The 19,618-nt window shown below is 43.6% G+C and overlaps 1 protein-coding gene across 2 annotated transcripts in view; it reads left to right on the top strand.

The window, feature by feature from the left end:
- The window catches only part of CORO2B (coronin 2B), a 92,230-nt gene that overhangs the window by 19,491 nt on the left and 53,121 nt on the right, over positions 1-19,618 (top strand). The gene's annotated exons all lie outside the window — the stretch shown is intronic.

Here is a 19,618-nt window from a genome sequence, read left to right as displayed (position 1 = left end):
TGCAGCTCGCGCAGGAGGGTGTTACGTGGGAGTCCCCATGTAACTATGATGGGACTATGATGTAGTCCCACTGAAACGAGGCCCTCCGGTTCTTTGCCACCAGCGGCACTTCCCTCCAGCCTTTGTCCAAAGCCCTGCACCAGGAGGCTGAAGCAGACCCCAAGTTGAAATTTCTGCCCCCCTCCGACCCACAGAAAAAGACCCCAAAGGGGGGAGACTCTCTGCAGCAACGCAAACGTTCATTGCATGTATCCAGCCCAGGGGCCATAGTTTGAGCACCCCTGATTTAGTGCAATATAAAAAATGCAAATAATTTTTCTGCGGACCACCAAAATTTTCTCATGGACCACCAGTGGTCCACGGACCACCAGTTGGTGACCGCTGCCCTATACCATTCTGGACACATGGCTGCCCAGTCTCTTCTTGAAAACCTCCAGTGATGAAGCCCCCACAGCTTCCAGGGGCAAGCTCTTCCATGGATTAGTTTTTGTTTTTTTTTTAAATTTGATTTATATGCAGCCCTTCTCTGGAGACTCAGGGCGGCTTACAATGCGTTAAGCTTTGTAGTTGTTCTCACTGTCAGGAAATTAGTTCTAGATTGGATCTCTTCTTAGTGATCTTCCTACCTGTTACTTCTTGTCCTGCCTTCAGTTGCTTTGGAGCATAAGTTGACCCCCCCCTTCCCTGTGACAGCCCCTCAGGTAGTTGAAGACAGCTATCATATCACCCTGACTTTATCCCTGCAGATTTGAGCTGTTTGCTGCCATTCTGTTTTAGTTCCATGTCCCTCTTTTCAGTTTTTATACTTCTTCTTTTTTTCCTCTCAATTTGTCAGAGGTTTCTTTGTGCAATCATGCTGACTTCATTCGGAGTCTCTTGCTTTGCTTTCTCTGTGGTATTGTCTTAAATTGGGTTTTTATAATCTCATTTTTCAGAGTTTCCCAAGAAGGTTGAGTTGTTTTTCCCTTTAGGATTTCCATCCCTGGAATTCGTCAGCTCTCATAACTGATGTTTCTTCCTCCTTTTTTAAAACCACACTTATCTTTTCCTATTCGGCATACAGGTTTAAATTAAATAATGGGAGATGTGCCTTGTTGTGCTTCTTTGCCAACCTGGAGCTTGTCTTTTTGCCATGTTTTATGTGTACTGTGAGTTCCTAACCTGTATATAAGTTTCTTAAGAGGACAATGAGATGTTTTGGGACTCTCGTTTCATTTTACGTGCCCCACCCCCCATGAATTGCTCCACTGCCTCATTGTGGTGGTGGAGGGGAGCGTTCCCGAGAGGGCTGAGCAAAGACCATTGGGGGTATATGCCAAGAGTACAGTATATATTCCCAGCAGGGTCACCCAAAGCATGAAGGTCATCCCAACTGCCCAGCCAAAGCAAGCAGGCACCTACATTGGGTTGAAATGATACAGGAAGATGCCAGTCTTTTAGTTTTAGATATTTTTGTCTGCTCTTGGATATATTAATTGTGACCCAACTTAAGATCTCCAAGGCTCCTTCCAGCTCTCTTATTCTATGTTCTATGTTCCAAGTTCTTGATTTCTGTGAGAATGCAAGGGAATGTGTTTTAAAAGATTCAGGTTGGTTTGGGTATTCTTTGCTCTTGATAAATGCATTGGCACATTGTGTGTGCCAAGCAATGCCTCCTTTTTTAAAGGCTCCCCCCTGGGCAGCTTCTCTGAGATTACAGGAAGGAGCTGTGAAATGACATCAGCGTTTCCCTTTGATTTCAGAGAGTTCGTGTGAGAAAATTGTGAAGGCTTCACTTCAGCCAGTTGGTTTCTGTTTATCCAAGGTGGCTCCAAGACTGTTTGAAGGATAAAGTGAGGCCCCTGTGTGGCTTTCCTTTGGACCTTCAAGCAGCCATGTGAGGCACCTTGAATATGGGATGTCTTGATATCCCAGAGGAAAAGTGGAATGTAAAGGGATAAAATAAATAGGTTATGATATAAATATAGGTGATCTTCCAATAACGACCACAATTGATTCCAAAGTTTCTGTTGCTATGTGAATTTTGCACCATTTTATGGCCTTTCTTGCCATAGCTATTAAGCGAATCACTGCAGTTGTTTAGTTAGTAACATGGTTGTTAAGTGAATCTGGCTCCCCCCTTGACTTTGCCTAACCCATCAATGCCTAATGGGGGGGGCTCTGTGCGTACGTGTACCATCCAAGCTTATGGGTTGTTCCCTCATTTTCTTAGTGCATTTGTCGCATTGTTCCCCTTTTCAAAGGAGTTTTCCAGCTGTAAGGTTGAACATTAACCCCTTCCTGTCTTTCCTGCTGCCGCAGCAGTGATCCTGTTTGCCAACTCCCTGGGAGTGAGCACAGCTTGCCAAACCATTTCTTTAAAAAAATAAAAGAAAGGGAGACAGGCGGCATGGGGGGGAGGGAGTTTTCAAAGGAAAAGAGCCTTTTCTCCCTTCTGCCAGCCTGGTGCCCAGCTGCTGAATGAATCAACACAGGACTTGCTTGTGATTTGGTGGGGCCCAGCAGCTCCCCGCCAGCCGCAAGACAGGATGATAAAGTCGAGGAGGAAACTACAGCAGATAAACTCAGTTTGGGCTGTTCAATTAAACAATTTTATATTCCTATCAATTAAAAATATGAAAGCAGGCAGCAATGTCATCTTATTAGTTTGGGAACAAACATGGAAGAACAATTTAAACCCAGAGTAATAGAGGGAAATCCGTCGCCTTGTTTTTCTGTGAAAGGATTTTTTAGGACAGCAACTTCAAGTGCAAAGAAGTTGTTTTGTGGGTCCCATCGCTGGCTTTGGATCCAGTTCTTTGACTTGTCTTTTTGACTCGTCCAAATGACCCTGGGACACCACAACTGTCATAAATAGGAGTCAGTTGCCAAGTGTCTGAATTTTGATCACGTGACCCATAAGTGTGAGAAAACATCATAAGTAACTTTTTCCAGTGCCATTGTAACTTCAAACAGTCACTAAACAAACTGTTGAAAGTCAAGGAGTACCTGTACTCCAACATTTCTAAACATCAGTGGCCAAATTGTTGCTTTTCAAAGTTCTTACCATGATGGGGGTCAGGGAATATTTGTACCTATCTTCCCTAAGAAAATAATGCATTATTATGTATTTTATATAAGAGCCTTGGTGGCGCAATGGTTAGAATGCAGTACTGCAGGCTACTTCTGCTGACTGCCAGCTGCCAACTCTCATTGGCTCAAAGTTGAGTCAGCCTTCCATCTTTCTGAGGTCGGTAAAATGAGAACCCAGATTGTTGGGGGCAATATGCTGACTCTGTAAAACTGCTTAGAGTAGGCTGTAAAGCGGTATATAAGTCTAAGTGCTATTGCTATTTTAAATAAGGGAACAGTTTACATTCTGAATTAAATTGACTTGCTTTGCAAAATAAAAGATATTATTTCTTCAAATTGAGATGCTCTTGCATCTCATTAAAATACACATATTGGTGTTAATTCTGGCCAACTGCAGCAAAGGTCAAAGGCATCTGTAAATCTGGGGTCGTGAGGTATTGCCAACAACTCTTAAAACGGGATGGGAGAATAATGCAAATATTCTCTCGGGGGTGGGGGGCAAATGGAGAGACAGAAAAGAGAAGGGGGGCTTTTTACTCTTCTACTGCACTTAGCAATACACAAAAGAATTTGTGTGAGACTTAATAGGGATTTCACGGAACATTGATACCAAAATACCTTGTTCAGCCCTTAGAAAATGAATTTATTCATCTATTTTATATTCTGCCAGACAAATTTTGTGTAACCGCCTAGAACCAAAATAGAAACAAACCATGAAATAATATTATTGCAAATAATTTCAAAATCACTGGAAGATTTGAAGATTGACTCTTGTCTACTTTTCTAGGAATGGATTTCTCTGACAATAACTCTTTTCCATAAAGGAACTCCAATTCATTGCAGTTCCAATATGTTTGGAGGTTGAAAAGGTTTAGTAAAAGGTCAGGCTCCAATTATCCTGCTCCTTGGCCCTGGTTCAAGTGCTTTGAGTGTCAAGGCAACAGCAGTGGATGCCTAGTCAAAATTAGTTGGGAGCAGGAACCAATAAAGGAACCAAATAAAAGAAACAGATTGTAGCTCTTAATCCAGACTGAAATAATTCAGATTAAAAGCAACTAAAAGCCAAGAGTTATAGAGCCCTGTGACCTCAATATTTCTTCCAAAGTCAAAGTGTATGTACAGAGCTGTCTCGGGGGGTCTCAGGCAGCTGGCAGTGAAAGTTGCCCATGGCAGCTGGGACCACCTGATTTCAAGATCTTTCACAGTATTTGGCACTGGTAGCTCCAAGTGAAGAATGTGTTGTGAGGCACATCTGAGAAATTAGATTAAAGGGCCCTTGGTTAACATAGGAGGGAGGTGGGAAACTGTGGCCCTTTTGCGATCTGTGAACTTCATGGCTGGTGCAGGAATTCTGGGAGTTGAAGTTCACAGATCGTAAAAGGGCCACACCTGTCATGGGTGGGAGAGGGAGAGAAATGTGGGGAAGAGTTTCCCAGATAAACAATTGTGACTGAGGGAGGACCAACTGGACTTCGACTATGGTGGAATTAGCATATTAGTCTGGCTGGGTGAGGGTTAGAGCCACTGCTTGCTTGGAAGGCCACAACTGCCCTTTCCACAACCTTGCCTCATAAACAGAGATTGCTGAATATTTCTGTTTCTTGCAATGCCTGCAATGGAGGTTGAGCATTTAGTTTTAGATGAGCCACAACCTACAAAAACTCCTTGAAATTTCCAGTAAAATAACATTCCCTTCAGATAGGGTAGTAATAGTGTAGTAATACTGTAATAGTAATACACTGTAAAACACTGTAATAGGAATGCACATCAGATTTGGTCAACCATCTGAGGAAGAACAGAGTAAATCAAAACAGTTTTTTATGTACTGGATGTGAAGAAGGCAGGTTTGAATCTGTTCTGATTTTAAGTTTCCAAGAGAGGGGGGGGGAGGGAGAAGGAGTGGGGGAGAGACAGACAGAGATTGAGAGATATTTCCTTATCTAGGGAGGGAAGAAAGTATTAGATTCAGTAATCAAGAGTTCTCACTCTGGTCACCTTTCTCTTTGCATTAAATGCTGTTGATTACTTGTTTCTAGACATTCATTTAAAGAGCTTCCTGCTGCTTCATCATCAACAGTCTTCAAAGAAAGGACTTCTTAACTTTCTGAGAGGGGTATGTTAGGACTTGAAGCTACACTTGTGGTCAATGGTCAGCTCAAGTCCAGGAACTTTAACAACTACAAATGTCAATTGCATTCAATCTGTTAAGAAGATTCATTTGTTCACACCATCCATCTATAATTCAAAATTGTAGCGCAAGATGGTAAAAAAGCATTGCAATTTGCAGATTTATAATCTGCAGAATTATATACTTTGTAGGAAATAGTTAAATCCGTTTCTCCTCCTGGCTGCCCATCAACTACCATCTTGACCAGAAACCCAGTTTAGGAGTTTAGTATTCTATGTAAGTTTGCTGAATATTGAGATACTCAACAAGACGTACAAACACATGTAAACAACAATACAGATTACTTTTACTAGATGGAGACTGATAACAATGAAATGTATCAGTTGGTTTTTTAGTTCTGTGCAGGAGGAACAAAAAAAACTCAAATCAGAATCTGCTTGCCTGTGATAAGACTTACTTCAACAGAGTTAGGCCTGGGGACCTGAACGGTCTGTAGCTGTAGGATGTCATTTCAAGAAATGGAAAGCAAAGCTGATCCTTCTGCTGAAATCAAAATACCCCAAGAGGGACAGAGAAAATGCAGTAAGGAGGAACAAGGAACTGATCCCCACAGAGGCACCTTCTAGAAATGGCAGCAGGAAATAGGAGCGAAACACAGAGCAGGGACCCACAACTGTTTGTGAAACAGAGAGAACCGTTGGACTCACAATGGCAGAGTTTCCTAGGAAGAGTCAAGGCTCAGGAACAGTGGTGGCCTTCTCCTCTGTTTTTAAGGCACGAGGACTGTCAAACAATACTCGGTTCCTATGGCTCTATGGTTTTGCTTGGAAACAACACCCCCGGGGCCTCCTAGTCCGCCTCTCGCATCTGACCTGTTTCTGTGCTTGTGGAGAAATGCTTGGAAGCCACTGAAGGGCCGGTTTGTCCATTCATGGCTTCGGTGCCTGCTTCGTGCCAGCATGAATGGAGCCTTTCTGCCCAGAGGGCCGGTTGGTCTTTATGCCATTGTGGACATCTGCTGCACACAACCCCGGGGGCCTTTGTGGAGAACAGCCTTGCTCCGTGACCATTTGGGGCTGGTTGGTGGCTCCTATCTGGGGGCAAGTGCTGACTCTACAGATGGGAACCACACCCCACCCCCATCCCTGCAGAGTTACTGAGCGCATCAGGCTGGGCACTCACGACTTCCCTGGGCATGCTGAGCCACAAAATGCCCGGCTCCTGGAAGGCAAACCGGTGAGAGAGAGTTTCCTGACACCTCATCCTCTTCCCTGGTGGATGCCTTTGAGCGGAGGTCTGGGATGCAGCCCCCTGCCCTTTTGGTTTCCTAAGAATGTGCGGGGGTGGGGAGAAGAATGGGAGGGGGCAACGTCTACGTGGAGCTGATAAACAAAGGATGTTGCTTTTCAGGAGACCATCTTCCCTTTATTATGCTAAAATAACTTTAACTCGGTGGTCCCCAACCTTTCTGGCTTGGTGGCCTGGTGGGGTGGGGAGGGGAGGGTTCTGTGTGAGTGGTAGGCACACAGCTCATTTGCACAAGTGGCAGGTGTGAGCACCCCCGCTCACACAAATGGAGCTTCGTGTGTGAACACACCCGCCCACCACTAGTGGAGCTGCACACATGTGAGGAGAGACTGATGCAGGATAGATTTGGCAAACTCTGGAGGGTGCGCGTGCATTCTGGAAAACCCTCAGCTCCACGCTTTTTCCTGCAGCTCTCCTCTCAAATGGCTGCCTGTGATCTGAATTCAATAGATGCAGATCAGCTGTCCGGTTGCATCATGGCTGTGGTGCCCCTCCTCAGCAGCAATGAGATAATCCTTCCGGAATGATCCTGCTCGCCACGTCAAACCCAGTTTGAACGTGCTCTCCCTCCCCCCGCCCTGAAAGTCTTTTTCCCTGACTGATCAGCTTATGGTATAAAGTCTGGAGCAAAGCAGCCCAGAAGCAGCTTTGTTTTCATAATGGCTATGAATGCAGCTCTCCCAGGCTCCACTCAGGGAGGCCAGAAGGTGAATGACCGGCTGCTGGCTTTTCTTCCACCAGGACAAAAAAAAAAAAATCCTGCTTTGAGCTCATCAGACCTTTGATATTTGTCGATCTCTCTGGAGTGGCTGCCTCTCACCCCCAGCCTCCATCTTACATGGAAAATGAGCAACTCTTTTATTTCCTTCTGGTTTATTCTTTTCTTCCTCTCTCTAGGTCTGCAGAGATTCTCCGTCATCCAGGTCGTGGCTGTCCCAAAGGTGCTTTTTTCAAGAGGCAACTGGACTTTCTGGTTTTTCTTTGAGCCAAAGAAGCTTCCTGGATGAGAAGCGAAACGTCGTCAAAGAAAAAACAGACAGTCCAGTCGCCTCTTGAAAAAAAGCACCTTTGGGATTCCTCTGCCCTGTCTTTCCAGCAACCCTCCCACCTTAGCTGTTGGATGGGCAGTGGAACTAAAATTGCAATTATTTATCGCAATTTTGCTGCTCTGATTTGCTGTTCTTCAGTTATCTTGGGACCACAGTTCCCAACATTTCTAACCATAAATAGGGAATTACAGTGGATAGAATCTTAACATCTCTAAAGGGCTTAAAAAAAACCTCTTCTACAAGTTAGTCCTGAACTCACAACCGTAATGGAGCCTATCCATTATAGTTGAAAGTTGTGACATTTGTAAAGAAGATCATGATTGAGCCAATTTTATAATCTTTTTTGCGTGGTAAACGTTGGGTTTTTTTGGCAAAATTGTTGTAAATCGTGGTCATGTGGCTGCAAGATGCTGCAAATGGCCATCAATGAGGGCTGGTTGGCCAGTGCCCTAAATACAGTTGTATGACTTTGGAGCAGGGGTGGCCTTCGGGACTTCAGGACCAGGTTTTATGTACATTTGGGGGGGGGTCCATTGTAATTTTGGTCGCTAAGCAAACGGTCATAAGTCGAGGACTACCTGTACAGCATGGCTTCATGGGCTTTGAGTTGTGAGTCAGATCTTGCACACAGATAATATTCTATTGTTCACTGTTCACTTGGGTGCACTTCAGGCAGCTGGAGCAAAATTGTAAATCCTGCGGTTTTTTGAAGTAGCTTTAGACAGAAAAAGGTACTGGACCCATCACTATTAGGCACTGCTTTTCTCTATCTGCTAGAAATAGAATTAAGGTGGTATTTTGTCTACTAACTAATATAGCAAAATCCTCCCCCCCCGCCCCGTATCTGTTTGTGAAATTCAAAGATATACTCAGAAGGTGAAAATATGCTGCTTTTGTAGTAAATGTTTTGTATTTGCTAATATTTGGTAGCAAATATTTTGTATTTGCTACAAAATGTGTATAGCAAATCCCATTCCTACCACTTCATTCAGAAGCAGATTTTCTGTATTTTCACCAATTTGGCATAGGCTTCCTTCTTAATCAAAGCCAAATGAAGATTACAAAAAGCCTCCACAGATGACCTCAACCCAGGAGCCGTTTGCGGAGGAGAAGGTTCTTCAAAGTACTTCACAAGCACTTGGGAAGGTACCTGGCAACACATAGAAGCCTGACGTAGGTTTTCACCAAGGAAACTGGCTACTCCCACATAGTTCAGGCCCTGCTCACAGCCCTGTGCCTGCATTCCCAAAGTAGGTTTCCAAATATCATTCTGCAGCCTTCAGAAAATGTATTGCAGAAATCCCCAACTTTCTGAGACATGTGTCACTGCACAGAGACCTGCTTATACTTTGTGCTTGGAAGGAAGTGTTCTTTACACAGGATGTAGAATCCAACTATTGATTGTTATTTTCCTTGTATGGTAAACACGAAAAGATGTTGAGTCTCTGGAAAGAGTGCAGAGAAGAGCAACAAAAAAGAGCAACGGTTGCAGGAATTGGGTATGTCTACTTTAATGAAAAGAAGACCTGGGTGGGGGAGACATGATAGGAGTGTTCCAATATTTGAGGGGCTCCTGTAAGGACAAGGGGGAATCAAACTATTTTCCAAAGCACCAGTTGGTTCAAAACTAACCAAGGACAGAAGCAACCTACAACTAAGGTAGACATTTTCTAACGGTGAGAGCAGTCAACCAATGGGATAGCTTGCCTTCAGAGGTTGTGGGTGCTCCATCAATGGAGGCTTTCCAAAAGAGGCTGGACAGCCACTTATCTGGAATGGTATAGGGTCTCCTGCTCAAGCAAGAGGTTGGACTAGATGACCTCCAAGGTCCCTTCTAATACTATTATTCTATGACAATTTATTACAATGATTGGTTGGTAAGTTGTTACATTATTAGTATTACTGGAATGATAGCATTCCAGTTAGCAATTTTGTAAGATCAACTGGTGACATTACTTGGATTTAATTTATTTCAAAATGTTTGGGGCAGATTTTTAAATGTATTAAAATATAAATGTTTTATGTAGTTTTTAAAATCATTTTAATCATAATAACTTTGATGCTCTGTACACGTCACAATTCTGTTACCCCAGAGTTTGCTGTCCCAGTGACATGTGGGTTCAAAGGGATCACAAAACAGCCTTCTCAGCTATCTGTCTGTCTGTCTGTCCCCACCTTCCTCAACCAGGCTGGTCATTCACTGAGGATTATGGCAATCATGGTACCAGATTAGAATAAATTTGGACTATAGGGAAACTTCAGATTTGAAACGTGTAGAGGTGGTCTAAAATTGTACAGAGGCAAATGGAAGGCTGTTCGATTAAGAAATCGAAGCCAAAGGAACAAATAAAGAAAAACGGTGGTATTTGGCCTAGCAAGAGGACTTGTGGAGAAAAATATTTTAGGGCTCTTCCATGCAACCTGCTTGAAGATATCATGGTTACCGTTTCTCATTTAGATATACTGACCATGTAGGTCTCTGAGGCTAACCTGTCCAAGCTATTCAGGCAGAAAAATAGAATTTGTGCAGAAAGAAAAGGGAAGGAAGGGAGGGAGGAAGGAAGGAAGGAAGGAAGGAAGGAAGGAAGGCAGGCTCCACATGGGCATTCTAGCATGCTCTGAGAAGGAGTCTTCATAACTGGAGATCAGCTGGATTCCAGCTGTTCTGGCGGATCGCCGATAGGTCCACCTTCTCCCTTCCAATTGCTGGGTGCCTGGGCTTTCAAGCATTTTTCCCCCAGAAGAAAATCCTGGCAAAAGGCTTCTTTACTGTTGCCAAGAAAACTGCCAGCAGGAATCCAGGTTAACTCATGTCTGAGCCCAAGGACTTTGCAGTTTCTTGGGTTCTATATTACTATTCTGATTTTTGTCAGCTCAGGAGCACTTAAAATAATGAACTCTTCCATGCAATCGATTGCTCATTCAACAGTCTATCCAGTGAATAGTTGCAAAGAAGAGAGTTTGTTCAATTGAAGATCTGGTCTTTGGTTATTGAGCTTTAATTGCATCTGTTTTACATTGCAAGTAGCTTCCTGGTTTCTTTCCATTTTATCATTTTGAGAATGCACTACAACATTATAGATGCAGAAATTTGGAACCAGGCTCAGGCTGGATTCAAACATAGTCCTCATGTTGCTTGTAATGGTTTGTTTGGGTTTGGATTTGTCTGTTGGGTAACTTAGCATTGTGGTTTGTCATCCATGGCTTATGTCTTAATGTGACATGTCAATCCTAACAGTTGTGGCTTAGGCAACAAACCCTGAATAAAGACTCATTGTGTGATTCAGTAGGCTAAATGTGTACAATCTGCTTAACACAGTTACTGAATTTGCCCTTTGAATTTGCAAGCATCTCCCCCACTTTATTGGGTGGTCAGTATTTCAAACATCAGTCACAACAAATTGATGTTCCATGAAAAATGATTAGCAATTTAATTCCATGATGGGCTTCCTAAATTCAACAAAACCTACGGATTGCCTGGATGTTCTCCTGCCTTGGAAATTGTATAGCTGATTATTTCCTGGATTGGGGAGGAAGGTTCAGCTGGAAAGCCATTTATCTGCACAATGAATAATTAAATAATGTAGACACTTAAGAACTTTTCTGGAGGTTGTAGATCTCTTTGTATTTTTACTCCTATGCCTAAGCTGATTCCAGTAAGGCTGCATTGTTTCTGCCACTTCCAAATTTCATGATTTGGGAAGCCCCAGGCAATTCCTGCATCCTACTACGTCATTTACAGATGATAACATAGAACAACAAAGAATAAGGCCATTCCACTGATTGTTCTCACTACCAGGAACTTTCTTCTGAGTTCTAGGTTGAATTGTCTTTAATGGCCTTCCACCCGTTCCTTCTTCTCCTGTCCTCGGGTGCTTTGGAGAAGGGGTTGGCCGCTTCTTCTCAAGTACTGAAAGAGTGCTATCATGTCACCCCAGTCCTTCTCTTCATTAGACTAGACTGTCAGACCTACCTAGTTCCCACAACCATTCATCGTACAGTGTAGCCTCCAGAGCCCTTATTATCTTTTGAAGGAGATGTGTGGTTTAGAAATATGAAATATAAACAAAGAAACAAAGATTGCTGGGATGGCTTTCTTAAGCCTTAGTCAATATGCTGAAACTACAAGTAGGCAGGGAGGCATTGCAGGAACTGGCTGAGAAAAAGGACAGTAGATGTTTAAACTCAAGACTAATTCTAGGTTTCCAGCTGAAGTTGATGGAGGGCATCATATTTATATTAAGGTTTTTTTAAAGAAGGAAAACAATAAATATGGGTCCTGAAGGATGAACAGAAATTATTTATTGGCCTGTACACCTTCCTAAAAAGGACAGCTGGCTGTGAAGATCATTCGATCTGCATCACAATTGCTGCTCTTGTATTCCTATGATCTGGGCAAAGGGGTTGAGGCTTTATGGCCAGGTTAGGTTTTGGCCACCAGAGCTTTGAATGTGTTTGCTGAGATGGTGAAGTAAGGGTAGTTCATAATTCTCCCATCTTCCCTGGAAATTCCTGACACATATGAAGATTTTTGAGTAGACAAAACAGAGGACAGAATAACAGAACAGAATAACAGAGTTGGAAGGGACCTTGAAGGTGTTCTAGTCCAACTCCTCTGCTCAAGCAGGAGACCCTATACTATTTCAGACATATGGCTCTCCTCCAGTGATGGAGCACCCACAACTTCTGAAGGCAAGCCATTCCAGTGGTTAATTGCTCTCACTGGCAGGAAATTTCTTGTGCAATCATGCTGGTCTCTTCTTGCATTTCTTATTTTTCTTTTTCAGTGGAATTGTGCTGGACTGGGCTTTTAGAATCATATTTCTTGAGTTGTTCTGTTGGGCCCAGAAGGTAATTGGAAGTTGAATTACTGAACAGTTGGCTTGTTTAAAAGAAACTCTGTGCAAAAGCTATGTCTAATGAAAGGAAATTATTTCAGGAAGGAAAAAGAGGTCCCTTTTTTGTCAGAATTTAGGCTCTCACTTTGCCCAGGACTAGAAGTCTCAAGGGGATGGCAGAATATGCAGGACCTTGGAGAGCTCCTACTGATTGCAAGGCTTGGCTTGACATGGGCTTGCTTGATTCCTCCAGGGCCAGAGCACACATCTTAAGGACAGGCTGTGGGCCTTGCCCTGTGTCTCCACCCCAAGAACATGGAGACTCACGTGGCCCTTTGGGGAGAGGAAGTTAATCATGCAGTTGAGTTATTGTCTGTGGTATGGATAGCTTCCAAGGACTTCAGTGGAATTTTCCTCACCCAGGTTGGTGTCGGGCTGGCTGCTGCTGCTCAGAGTTGACATCATGCACAGCCATTCTTGGCAGGCAGTTGCTCTTTGGGAGTCATCATGACCTGTAGACCAGACCTTGCGTAAAGCATGGGAGACTCCTTGCCCAAAGAATCGAGGCAAAAAATGGAGGGAATTGTGCCTGTTTCTATTAACATGTCTCATTCACAATGGGAAATATGGTAGTTTAGCGAAGTGGAATGGGTGACATTAAATAGAAATAATTCCTTTTTGGCATAAGAAGAGCCATTCAATGAGACAGGAGGCTTCTCTAGTCCCAAAGAAAAGAATGAAAAGGTTGGAAGGGATAAAAAGCAAGGATCCAGATTGAAACCTCCCCAAGAGATGGCTGTCCAGCTTTTCTCAAGCACAACCAGGATGGGCTCTGCTATGTAGCTGCTCTTATTGTTAAACATTGTTTCATAACATTCAACCTTTGTGCCGCTGAAGACCATTGTTTCCATATACTTACCTGGCAGGGGAGATACCTTGATCACCATTATTTCCTATTGTGCCTTTTGGGAAGATATGAAACAGTTCTGTACTTTCTTCTATATAGCCCAGTTCAGGTATTTGAAATGTGATAGCTCTCACCCCACAAATGAGTTTCCTGCATACTGAAATTTCCAGTACTTTCACTTTCTCCTTCTGAGTCTAAAATCCCAGCCCTGCTGCTTCCTTTCCCTTCTCTGTGCTGATTCCAGGTTCACTGAATCTTCATGACCTCTAAGCTCCCATCCAACTCTGTTACATCCTTCTTGCTTTCTGGGCAACGACACAGAATTTCACAGCCTCCATGAAGGGGGTTTCAACTCTCTAGTTTACCATGGGAATTTCTTGATGGTCTCGCATCCAAATCCTAATTAGCTCCAATAATGTTATTTTTTTTAAAAATCAGCTATGGGGAGGTGCTGAATAAGTAGAGTTACTTTAGCATATTCTACAAAGAGGGGGAGCTTGGGAGCACAGCTGCTCCAAGGTTCACTGGAATTCAGTCAGTGAATTTCAGATTCTTGCAGCAGAATGCCCTCAAGCAACCCCATGACTCAGCTGATCCAAAGTTTATCAGACTCTTCTTTGGAAAACCTCCTTCTGATCCTCCTTCATTTATTTAGAATATGATTCGTGCCAAACAATTGCAACACAAACGATTCCCGACTGCAACTAGCAGCTGAACAAAAGAAGCTGACACAAATCAAACCATTTCATATGCAAGGCAGCAGGAGCGGCTTTTGATATTGAAATGTTGCTGAATGAGGAAATGGCAGTGTATAAATGCATCATTCATGGTGCTGAATTTAGCCAATCACGTGAGAAACAGAACTACTTCAGGATGGTGCAGTTCACTTTCCCTGGAAATGATCTCCTTCTGTCAGCCTCATGAAGGGACAGGCGAGATCCCAAAGCTTCAAAGGATTCAAAAGGCCGACATTGAAAGAAATGGTTGCTTCGAATTTTAAAATGTAAAAATGATAAGGAATGGAATGGAATGGAATCTGGAAGAGACCTTGAAGGTCCTCTAGTCCAGCCTTCTGCTCAAGCAGGAGAACCTATACCATTTCAGACAAATGATTGTCCAATCTCTTCCAGCACTGGAGCATTTACAACTTCTGGAGGCAAGTTGTTCCACTGATTAATTGGTCTAACTGTCAGGAAACTTCTCCTTAGTCCTACCTTGCTTCTCTCCTTGATTAGTTTCCAACCATTGTTTCTTGTCCTGCCCTCAGGGGCTTTGGAGAATAGCTTGACTCCCTCTTCTTTGTGGCAGCCCCTCAAATACTGGAACCCTGCTATCATGTCTCCCCTAGTCCTTCTTTTCATTAAACTAGACATACCTAATTCCAGCAGCCATTTTTCATATGTTTTAGCCTCCAGTCCCCTAATCCTCTTCGTTGCTCTTCTCTGCACTCTTTCTAGAATCTCCATATCTTTTTTACATCATGGCGACCAAAACTGGATGCAGTACTCTAGGTGTGGTCTTACCAAGGCATTATAAAGTGGTATTAATATTTCACATGATCTTGATTCTATCCCTCGGTTTATGCAGCCTAGAACTGTGTTGGCTTTTTTGGCAGCTGCCGTACAATGCTTGATTGCATCTCTCTCAGTTGTGAAATCCAAATTTTTTTACTACCAGTTCTGTGGGCATGGCTTGGTGGGTGTGGCAGGGGAAGGATACTGTAAAATCTCCATTCCCATCCCACTCCAGGGGAAGGATATTGCAAAATCTCTATTCCCACCCCATTCTGGGGCCGGCCAGAGGTGGTATTTGCCGGTTCTCCGAACTACTCAAAATTTCCTCTACCGGTTCTCCAGAACCTGTCAGAACCTGCTGGATTTCACCCCTGATCTCTCTGGTAAATCGTCACCCACATTTTGGAGCAAGGTCACTTCTGAATCATAGGAAGAGCACCAGTCTAGGAATTAAGAGAGATTCAGGAGTTCTGGGCGTAAATTTGTTGCAGGAGGAAGACTCAGGTTCAAGTCCACCCCCTAACATGGAAAGGTTTCTGGGCAGCCTTAGGTTCCTCTCTTCCTCAGTCTTTGTGTGGGAATAAATCATGGAAGACATCTTGATTCTCAGGGGGGGAAGCAAAATGTAAATGTAAATAAGAGAATAGTGGTTAATTGCAATACTGTGAATGAAGTATACTGTAATCTCTGTAGAAGTCATAGTGATCAGAGTTGATTTTAGAGCACAATAAAAAAGTGGAAATTCTTTGCTAAGATTCTGGGCTAGTTGATGGAAACATATTTGTTGATTCACAGAATCTACTCCTGAGACAAGCACCCAAATCTCTTGCACCTGGAGTGACTCTTTTCTTAGGTAGCATCTGATTGTTTTCAAGCTGACAACTTTCCTCCTATTGTAATATATTAATATTTTGGCCTTCAGCAACAAATGAAATTTAACTTACTTACTTACTTACTTACTTACTTACTTACTTACTTACTTACTTACTTACTTACTTCGAGCCTCGCTTTAAATGATATAATCTCCTGAATTCAGGAGTAGGCTTTTGAGGTTTGCAGAAAGTGGCAGAGCAGAGGTGTTTTGGGCTTGGTGGACAGTCTTGGATGGAGCTGGTCCTCCTTTTTCCTCTTTTGTTTTAGTGTGTGGGAATTGTGACCCTTGGCTTAGTGTGCGAGAGCTCTCTCTGTCTTGAGACACTCATGTGACCCCAAGGGCTGTTTTTGTGCTGCATGAATTTTCTTCCTCTTGGCCCCTGAAGGAGCCATTCATCCCATGGAAGAGACCCACCTCTCCCAGCTTCCTTCAAAGCACTTCCTGCTCCTGCTGGCTTTGGTCACCACAAAGAGCCTTCGAGAGAAACCAGGGCAACAGCCAGATAGCTTCTGCTTGTATTTCCAGACAAAGGATTAGTATGGTTCACAGGAAGCCCAGAGGATCAAGGGTGCACCATGCCAATCCCCCCAAATTGCACATTCTCTTGGATTTGTTCTGCTGCTTAAGAGCAGAAGGCATTTGGCTGAGGGATGTGTGTGAGAGAGAGAGAGAGGGGAGAGAGAGGGAGGGGGGGGAATAAAAGCATCCTTGCAAATCAGTTGTTTAGGCTGAGTGGTTATATTGGTTGATTTAGGTCATGTCCCTACTTAACCATATCACAAACATGCCCTGGAACTTTTTTTCCTGTTCTGTCCTTCATCTCATTCTTTCTTCCCCCTTTCCAAACTGTCCAAGGCGGAGTCTTAAGGTGTTAAGGTTTTACACCTCACTGGGTGGAGAGCATTAAAACTCTTCACTTAGTGTGGTGTAAAAGGGTTGTTTTTGCTCAGTAGTGAAAAAAAAGACTGTTAAACAAACATGAGCTTGGATTCTGAAATGAATAATTTTAATAATGTTTGGGATTTGGGAAGACTGACTATCGGCAGAGGAACTGCAACCAGCATTCGTAAAAAGTTGTGCTTTGTCCATAAGGGGAAAAAATGCCTAGATGTTTGTTTCTAAATGTCACTTTGAGGCCTTTTCGCAAAATCGATCTTTTTCTGTACCTTAAAGCAACTTTTGCTTGTTAACTGGACCCTTTTCCAAAAGAGGAAGTGTGAAAGAGCACTTAGAGGCTGGGACCTTGCCTTTACTCCATGCATGGATGTAGAAGCCACCAGGAAACCCTGAGGCTATAGGCTTGAGTGGGAAATTGAAAAAGCAGTAGCAATAGCCCTTAGACTTATATACCGCTTCACGGTGCTTTTACAGCCCTCTCTAAGTGGTTTACAGAGTCAGCCTCTTGCCCCCAACAATCTGGGTCCTCATTTTACCCATCTCGGAAGGAGGGAAGGCTGAGTCAACCTTGAGCCAGTGAGATTTGAACTGCCAAACTGCAGCTAGAAGTCAGCTGAAGTAGCCTGCAGTACTGCACTCTAACCACTGCTCCACCTCAGCTCAAATGTTAGAAGCATCCCAGAAAAAGAGAAAAACCACTATACATTGTGTAGCAATAGCAATAGACTTATATACCACTTCATAATGCTTTTACAGCCCTCTCTAAGCGGTTTACAGAGTTAGCATATTGCCCCCCACAATCTGGATCCTCATTTTATCGACCTCGGAAGGATGGAAGGCTGAGTCATCCTTGAGCTGATCAGGATTGAACTTCTGGCTGTGGGCAGAGTTAGCCTGCAATGCTGCCTTCTAACCACTGCACCACCAGGGCTCAGTGGTTAGAAATGGACCATTGTGGAAGCCATGTGGTGGTATCCATGCTGTCGGGGGGCACAAAGCTCCACTCAAAGGAGACTTGGTGTTTTAAGGAGCTGAAATACTCTGGGCCACTCACTCTCTGTCAGCCTAACCCTCCTTATGTGGTGGTTGTTGTGGGGGAAAGAGGAGGAGAAATGTGTGTTGGATATGTTCGGTACCTTGACTTACTTACAGAGTAATAAGATGGGACAAAAATCTAATAAACAAATAAATAGCAGGTTGTTTGCATTCCGTGATAAGGCTTCATGGTAAAGCATGGAGACAGGGTCGTGTAATTTAGCCATTTGATTTATTTCTCGATCTTCTGTTGCGTTCTAGTCTTATTGGAGACAAAACAATAAACTCTCGCTTCCTGTCTAAGGCAAGCTTTACCATGACAGGGGCTCCAAAGGCCCAAGATTTTTAATCCTCGGGTTCCAAGATAGAGAATGGCTCAGCTCCCACCCTGAAAGCCTTCTTGACTTCAGTGAAGTCGTCCTTCTGGAAGGGCAGGTAGAGGCTGTGACAGTGAGGACTTTGCGCAGCTGATGTGCCAGTTGCAGCCCTGTTGGGATCAGGAGGATCTTGTGACAGCAATTCCAGCTTCATCACTGCATGGCTGGCAAGCTGGGAGGTGGCTCTGGAGTTGCCGGTAACAGTTAAGACATCAGCAAAATACAAAAATAAATAACAATATGAATATGAAGGTAAATACAATAATAAAAGTGCTACAATATATTACATCAAGAATAAAGAAAATGCCCTTCCGAATGAGGGGAAGCCATTTCAGAGCAAAACAGCATCACTGCAGAAATGTGCTCCCTAATCCTCAGCTCCCAGAAAGTGTGGAACCATCGGGAGTACTTCCCTAAAAGATTTTAAGCACTGTTTCTCAACCTTGGCAATTTTAAGATGCATGGACTTCAAGTCCCAGAAATCCCCACTCAACTTCTGGGAGTTGACGTCCATGCATCTTAAAGTTGCCAAGGTTGAGAAGCACTAACCTAAAGGATCAGGCTGGTTCTGATGGGAGAAGTTGGTCCTGCAGGTATCCACAGGTGCCAAGTTAGTCCCTTAAATTAGATCCAGTAATCGATAAAGGCAGTGGTGGGTTTCAAATTTTTTTACTACCGGTTCTGTGGGTGTGGTTTGGTGGGTTTGCCATGGCTTGGTGGGCGTGGCAGGGAGAAGGATACCTCAAAATCCCCATTTCCTCCTGATCAGCTGGGACTTGGGAGGCAGAGAATAGGTGGGGGCGGGGCCAGTCAGAATTTTTACTACCAGTTCTCTGAACTACTCAAAATTTCTGCTACCGGTTCTCCAGAATTGGTCAGAACCTGCTGAAACCCACGTCTGGATGAAGGACCCACAAAATCAGTGTTTGGGCTCCTATCACTGGGAGTTGGCAAATACGTGGGCTGCTCATTCTGGCCCAGTTGCAGTTTCCCTATAGTCTTCAAGAGCAATCCCACGTAAAGTATATTGCAGTAGTTCAGCCAGGTGGTGCTGAGGGCATGAATGACTGAAGGTGGGTCCTTCTGCATCAGATAAGGAAGCAGTTGGTGCATATCTATGGATGTAAAGATCCTAATCCTCTCCTGATTAGATCCCTGTAACACTCTTTATAGTGTTCGCTTCAAGAAGCATTTAAACATTTCAGTTGATAGCAAGTGAGAGACTGCCTTGGCTCATGGAGTCCTCTGTGGATTGTGTTGTGCCAGCCCTGTTTTATCTGCACTGCCTTCCAGTCTCTTTCCAAACACATCTCCAATTGCAGATCTTTCCAACATCAAAGAGTCTGGCATAAAGATATTAGGAGGCCTGTTTTCTCTCCCATGACCCTTTCCTTGTGCTCAGAGAGCTCCTACCTCTTCCAAAAATAGAGTGTTTATACATTTGGCCAGGGGTGCTTCCTACCCATCTCATGAAAGTTACTCCCTAAGATGTTTAGGCCCAGAATTCTCTTCTCTTTAAGTTTTTGCAGGTGGATGAAAAATATGATTTCCATGAAGCTTTCAGTATGGGCTGAAATCTTTCTTAATGCCTCAGGCCAAATTATGATATTCTAGGTTTT

This window comes from Pantherophis guttatus, chromosome 13 (genome assembly GCF_059756535.1).
Source record: "Pantherophis guttatus breed Tessera chromosome 13, ASM5975653v1, whole genome shotgun sequence".
Taxonomy (NCBI): Eukaryota; Metazoa; Chordata; class Lepidosauria; order Squamata; family Colubridae; genus Pantherophis; species Pantherophis guttatus.
Note: the sequence above shows the minus strand (reverse complement) of the source record. Positions and strands in the feature narration are given on the sequence as shown.